This window comes from Heptranchias perlo, chromosome 14 (genome assembly GCF_035084215.1).
Source record: "Heptranchias perlo isolate sHepPer1 chromosome 14, sHepPer1.hap1, whole genome shotgun sequence".
NCBI lineage: Eukaryota > Metazoa > Chordata > Chondrichthyes > Hexanchiformes > Hexanchidae > Heptranchias > Heptranchias perlo.
Window position 1 is genome coordinate 15,861,010 of NC_090338.1, and position 6,886 is coordinate 15,867,895.

The following is a 6,886-nucleotide window of genomic DNA, read 5'->3' on the forward strand; positions in this document are numbered from 1 at the left end:
TTCTCGCACTTACCTGCGCCATCAATCCACTAGCGATGGAGTTGGACTCCTCCATCTTCTCCGCTTTTGTGGAGAATGTGCGTGGCACGTTTTCCAGTTACTGGCAAAGGTGCAGCTGCAGCTCCATCATTCTCATTCTCAGTGATGGCCCTGGGGTTCAGCATCTGTGTCTAGCTGAGCAGAGCTTGGAGAGGAGTGCACCCACCGACCCGGACTCTCCATAGCTGCACCTGCCCATGTGTCTGCTCATGCACACTTGTTAGTGGTGAATCACCAGGTGAAAACCCAACTATCCTTCTATCGATAGATTTTTGAACACTAAGTGAATCAATGGATATGGGGATAGGGCAGGAAAAAGGAGTTGAGGTAGAAGATCAACTATGATCTTATTGAATGATGGAGCAGGCTTGAGGGGCTGTATGGCTTCCTCCTGCTCTTATTTCTTATGTTCTTAGGTTCTAACAGGACCCACCAATGTGCCAGTATCTGTACTGGAGCATGGCTCTATCTCATGTGACGGTGCACCCTCAGAAGGAATGAGCTCCTCTGAGGAATCACCACCTTCCATTTCGGGTAATTGATGTTGAAGGCGTGAAGGTCCTGGAAGACAACAGGAACCAATATTTATTATTCATCGGAAAAGTCACAATCTTTCCAATGACCATATTGAGGTGTGGAACAGTTCACTCATTGATAAAATCAATTCATCACGTGTGTAAAGAATGTTAAAGTTTTGTCACCAGCCATTTGCTGGTTGCCAGTCTCTCTGTCGACGACAGATATGCGTGCAATGGTCCTACTGATGTCGATGGCCTCTTTCTCTGATCTGTCAACTGGACTATTTGTGGTGGTCCACCTTCAGTTCTATTCCTCTCCCGTGCATTTTGCACACTTTTCTCTTACAAGGGGAGAAAGAACAGTCCTGTGAATCACTGAAGGTGATGTATTCACCTCATGGACGCATTGTTTGGGTAAGGCTGACAATGAAACAGATGCATCAGAGGGTGACTATCAGTCGGATGCATCACATTCCTGATGCATCAGGATTGGGGTGAGTGGCAGTGGTGGGTGCACAAGTGGGGAGGTGAGGAAGTGCATAGTCAGTGAAGGTCAGTTGATGCTGAAACGTAAGTGGGTGTGAGGAGTGATGTGATGGAGTCGGCGTGCCAACACAAAGTGAGAGAGTGGGAGGGCGACATTTCACAGGATGTGGGTGAATCAGCAAATGTAATCACTTTTCCTGACCTGGTTAGGTCATTAAATTGCTTCCTGCACTGAACCCAAGACCTGGCCACCATGCTCCTGCTGCTCAGCTCTTCTGCCATCTCCAGCCACGCCTTCTTGGTGACAGAAACAGATTTCTTCCTCCTGTCAGCTGGGTACAGCACCTCCCTCTTGCTTCACACACCAGCCAGTAATATCTCAAGGGATGCATTGGTGAACCTGGGTGCTGCCTCTGCTCTGTGTCCTTCCATTTCGCTTGTTCCTCCTTTCTCCTTCAAAATCCATTTTTGCATTGGCCCTTTAAATCGCCCAGTTCACATCACATCATGCGGGTGCGCAGTTCGCCCGCTGTGCAGCTTTGAGATGTGAAACTCAGAACTAAACTTAAGTGCCTTCAGTTGAGTTGTGATCACTCAATCCGACCCACTAAATTTATTTCCGGTTTCCCAAACAACTATTTACCCACTCGCTGAGTTCCCGTCACCATGCTAAAATCATACCCATTGTAAGGGCTATATGGATGGAATACATAATTTGAGGTACAATTAGGGGGAAAGAGAGAGATCCCCTGATCTACTCTGTCTCTGATGTCACTGAATCAATGAGACTTGTTTGGATGAGAAATTGTAGCAAAATTGTTGCAGAGAAAACTTTTAATAGATGGAATTGGGAAGAGAAATCATTGAGATTGATTATTCCGAAAGCTGACAGAGGCAGAGGGAACTGGATATGAGTTTTGGTTTAGCAAAATAGGCTCCAGGTTTTAGTCCCGTACTATCTGGAGCCTCGTGGTTTGCCCTCAGAAGAAAATTCTTGTCATTAATTGTTCTTTTTGCCAGAGATAACCCCTCATCCTTCATGTTCTATTTCATTCCACCATTACCAACAGCCTCCACATTCACAAGTATTCACATAACAGTTTGAAACCACAAGAAATGCCCCACAGTGAAATTTCCCCCCTTGGCTCAGACACATTGGGGGTAATTTTGTCTTTGGGCGATTGTGTCAAACGGGCGATATCAGATCAGCCGCTCATTATACATCTCTCCTGATTTTCATCAGCATTGAATTCAAAGTCAAAATCACCCCCATTGTATTGGAAAGTTGGAAGGAGTGTGCAGTTTGAGATATGGAGGCTGAAGGCATGTGGCATGGTCAGAGAGTAAAGGGAGGGAAGAGTTTTTTTCTTGTCCTGCCACCGACGATTTTCTGATATGCACTGGCTGTGTGTGAGGCTCTACCACTGGTGCAGAACATCAGGAAATCTCCCCTCAGATAACTGAGCTCAGCCTGGGATCGAGTTTGGAACCTTCCTCATCTGTAAGTTTCAGATACACATTGAGACAGGACAAGCATTTATTTTTGAGAGCAAAATGGAATAGAAGCCGTTTCTATTAGTTTTATGATGCAATATCAATCAAAATGCTTCAGCAGAATGTTAAAATAACTGGCAGGAGTGTTTAAATACTAACTGAGATGGAGAGTGAGACTGAAAATATCAACTTTGTCCTTCACAGTGACATCGAGACCACTTCCGGTCATTTGGATCATTACAGTTTCGGGATACTTGTTTGTTAAACTGGGTGTTGCTATTGGACTAATTTGCTGCTTGAAGAGGATGAACAGAGTAAGAATATTTTTAAGCTTTCCAGTAAATCAGTAATTCGTGCCGAGCTCTCACTTGACTCTGAGAAAACTGACGTTCTTTGAACTTTTCTTCAAAATTTCATTTAAACATTGTAAAATTAATTTAAAAGAATCATCAATTGGCACATTAAAAAAAAACAAGTGTTTCAAATTCTGTGAAATCTTATTGCTTTGACTCTTTTTCCTGATTCAAATGGCAATAACTTCCCTGTTCCCAATTTCCACTGGACTCTGAGGAAGGAATCAGGGAAATCTCGGAGGGCCATACCTGATTATCAATGAATGGACATTGCTCAAACCAGGAGCCCAATTTTTTAGTTCTAATATCTTTCATTTACTATCACAAATATTGCTCTTGGAAATTAGTAACCAGCAAATTGCCAGTAACTAATATTATTTGAACAAAAGCAAAATACTGCAGATGCTGGAAATCTGAAATGAAAACAGAAAATGCTGGAAAAGTTTGAAAAAGCTCGACCAGTAAAAGTTACAATGAACTGAACAGTACTACTGTATTTAGTGAAAATTAATGATTGTGATAAACTTTACAGCAGATCACAGCTCAGGGAGGGACTCATCTATTTAACTTTGATCCAATCCTCTTTATCCATCACTTCCAGTCCAGTGTTTATTATTGAAGGAAAAGCTCTTTATTTAAAGCACATTTCTTGCCTCTTGTCAGATATCAAACAGCGGGAATCCACACGAGGCGACAAGAAATGAAACAGATGATTCACAAGAAGCTGTAATGTTACAGACCCTGAACCCTGATACTGATCAGAAACCTGCCGTCTCTGGAAACTAGATCGATCCAACTTGGAAACTTTGGAAATAGATTTGTGATTTTATTCTGGATTTATATTGTAGTGATTTTTGTGTGTAGCTGGAATAGTTTATATCTCGAAGTGTAGATTTCAATAGTTCACAGTCACATTATCTGTTTTTTTACTTTAAAAGTACTAACTTTCCAGGTCACTATATGAACTTGTAATGGGTGGAAAATCGTGCGGACGTTCGCCTGAATTCCTGATCTCCATTCATGGCAGGCGAGGCTCCACGCAGGGAGCACAGTTTTATAACTAGGGATTGATGGTGACCCAGTGATGGAGCTATGTGTGGAGCTTGAAGTGTTGGGACGTGGATTTGTGACTGTGTGTCCCCAATGAGTGATCTCAGCTGGACTCTCTCTGCACAGGCGCTGAATGGAGCTGAGCTGCTACAATTGAGAAGGAATGAAAGCCGGGTCAGTCAACACGGGTGTCTCCTGCGCACCTCCAAGTACTTGTTCACACAATGAAATGGCGGAATCTCAGGAGAAGGTTTTCTCCATGCTCTCACTCAGGGAATTGTTTACATCAGAGTGTGGCTAAAAGATCAACAGATAAAAAACCCAGCATGAATAAAAGTTGTAGATAAGGAAATATGCAAATTAAAGTGAGAATGATGACATCTTTGGTAATGTTTTTGTTAATTTATCCTGAACTATCATTTAAAAGCCCGGATAATCAATTGTTTCCTGATTGTACTGATAGATTGTGATGAAGAGATTGGTTCGGGCGTGTGATTTGCTTCTTGCTTTCATAATAAACCTTTACTCACGTCCCCTGATTCTGGGTCACAAAAAGTTGATCAAAATGTACAGAAGTTTTACAGTGAATGAAAATGAGGTCAAGAGAGATTCCCTCAACTGGTGACACGTGATCTGGTTGCTGAGTCGTCACCTTCTAATCCAAGCTATGGGAGTCCCTTCACATCCATTGACTGTTCCAGACTGAGGAAAATCTCTGGGGAATGAATGGCTAAATATGATACTGTGGGAGGGAGGTAATAGGGTGGGGGGACAACCCATCACTACCTCAGGTGCCACTCTCTCTAGAAATATATCTAATTTTCTCTAAAGCCATTTCTACTATCTGATTCAAAATTCTGGTCTGGCCAAAGATGCAATTGGGACAGGTCACTGGTCGAGACTGGAAAATAGGTGGGAGCGGGGGAATCTGTCATTTTCTGGTGATGGGGTCATGGCAGATCTTCTGCCCCTCCGCTGCATCATGGGGGCAGGTCAGGGGGAAATCCCGGGCTATCTCAGTTTTCTGCTCTTTGTGACAGTATTAGAATTCAGTGCAAATCACACCAGCTGAATGCAGGCGAGGGCCCCACTGATACAATAGAAAGGATCCCAGACTTTGCCAGAGGAATTACATAGAATTTACTGCACGGAAACAGGCCATTCGGCCCAATTGATCTAAGCCGGGGTTTATGCTCCACATGAGGCTCCTCCCACCCTACTTCATCTCACACTAGGAGAGATGATCAATCCCAGGGGAGAACCATTAACTTACTGTATCAGAGTTATGTGTCTCAGAGCCAAAGATCTGTTGAAGACACTTCCTTTTTCCCGAGATTAGGCTCCAGGTGCCCCTAATGGAGTGGTCATCTCCCGATCCTGCCTCCTGGAGTGAATCATGGGGGCAGTGTAAAAGGAGAGTCCGAGAGTGAGAGGAGAGTCCGAAAGGTGAGCACAGTGTAAAAGGAGAGTCCGAGAGCGGGAGGAGAGTTCGAGAGCGGGAGGAGAGTCTGAGAGGTGAGCGCGGTGTAAAAGGAGAGTCCGAGAGTGGGAGGAGAGTCCGAGAGTTGAGCGCGGTGTAAAAGGAGAGTCCGAGAGTGGGAGGAGAGTCCGAGAGTTGAGCGCGGTGTAAAAGGAGAGTCCAAGAGCGGGAGAAGAGTCTGAGAGGTGAGCACAGTGTAAAAGGAGAGTCTGAGAGCGAGAGGACAGTCCGAGAGGTGAGCGCGGTGTAAAAGGAGAGTCCAAGAGCGGGAGAAGAGTCTGAGAGGTGAGCACAGTGTAAAAGGAGAGTCTGAGAGCGAGAGGACAGTCCGAGAGGTGAGCGCGGTGTAAGAGGAGAGTCTGAGAACGAGAGGAGAGTCCGAGAGTGGGAAGAGAGTCTGAGAGGTAAGCGCAGTGTAAAAGGAGAGTCCCGAGAGCGGGAAGAGAGTCCGAGAGGTGAACGCAGTGTAAATCTAAGGCAAGTCATGGCAGCAGAGCTCGCACCCATGATATTCTCCTCCTGCACTATGTGGGAAGTCATGGACACTACAGATGTCCCTGGTGACCATGTGTGCAGGAAGTGTGTCCAGCTGAGGTGATCTCATCGAAACATATAAAATTCTAACAGGACTAGACAGACTAGATGCAGCGAGGATGTTCCCGATGGCTGGGGAGTCCAGAACCAGGGGTCACAGTCTCAGGATACGGGGTATGTCATTTAGAACCGAGATGAGGAGAAATTTCTTTACTCAGAGGGTGGTGAACCTGGGGAATTCTCTACCATAGAAGTCAGTGGAGGCCAAGTCATTAGATGTATTCAAGAAGGAGATAGATATATTTCTTAATGCTAAAGGGATCAAGGGATATGGGGAAAAAGTGTGAACAGGGTACTGAGTTAGATGATCAGCCATGATCATTTTGAATGGTGGAGCAGGCCCGAAGGGCCGAATATCCTACTCTTGCTCCTATTTTCTATGTTTCTATGTTTCTATCACAGATTAACCTTACAAATGTGATGCACTCGCCCAAACATGCAAATGAACCCATCCCTGGGATTTGGGACCTGGTCAGCATTCATGGCTGGAGGTGGCAGGGAGTCCTGCTCTGCCTATATTATGGCTGGAACCACAGAATTTCAACCCCTGGCACTTCATGGTATAACACTCCTTTCATTATAAAACAGGAGATTCTCTCATTCACCATGAGCTCTGCCACTTGAGATCTTCCAATAATATTTAAAACAACAGGTCCCTGGACTGACCCCTTTGTGACCAATTCCGAAATGTTTCTGAGCTTGATAAAGTTCCCATTTTGAGTAACCCTCTTTTTTTCCTTTTTTGAGACAGTTTTCTAACTACGCCCGAAGGTGCACAACACCAATGATGTATGAACTGTGAGCTGAAAGGGAAGAGGAAGCTCCCTGTCCTGTGGTTTCACAAGAGACAACGTCAATTACTTTGTGCGGAG

At 44.7% G+C, this 6,886-nt stretch overlaps 1 long non-coding RNA gene across 1 annotated transcript in view; it reads left to right on the plus strand.

The window, feature by feature from the left end:
- Window positions 1-4,261, plus strand: part of LOC137332066 (uncharacterized) — a 35,766-nt gene extending 31,505 nt beyond the window's left edge. The window contains exons 2-3 of the long non-coding RNA XR_010965564.1: window positions 2,742-2,851; window positions 3,554-4,261. This is a non-coding gene — a long non-coding RNA (uncharacterized lncRNA). The remainder of the gene's footprint in view (window positions 1-2,741; window positions 2,852-3,553) is intronic.
- The last annotated feature ends 2,625 nt before the right edge of the window (window positions 4,262-6,886 follow it).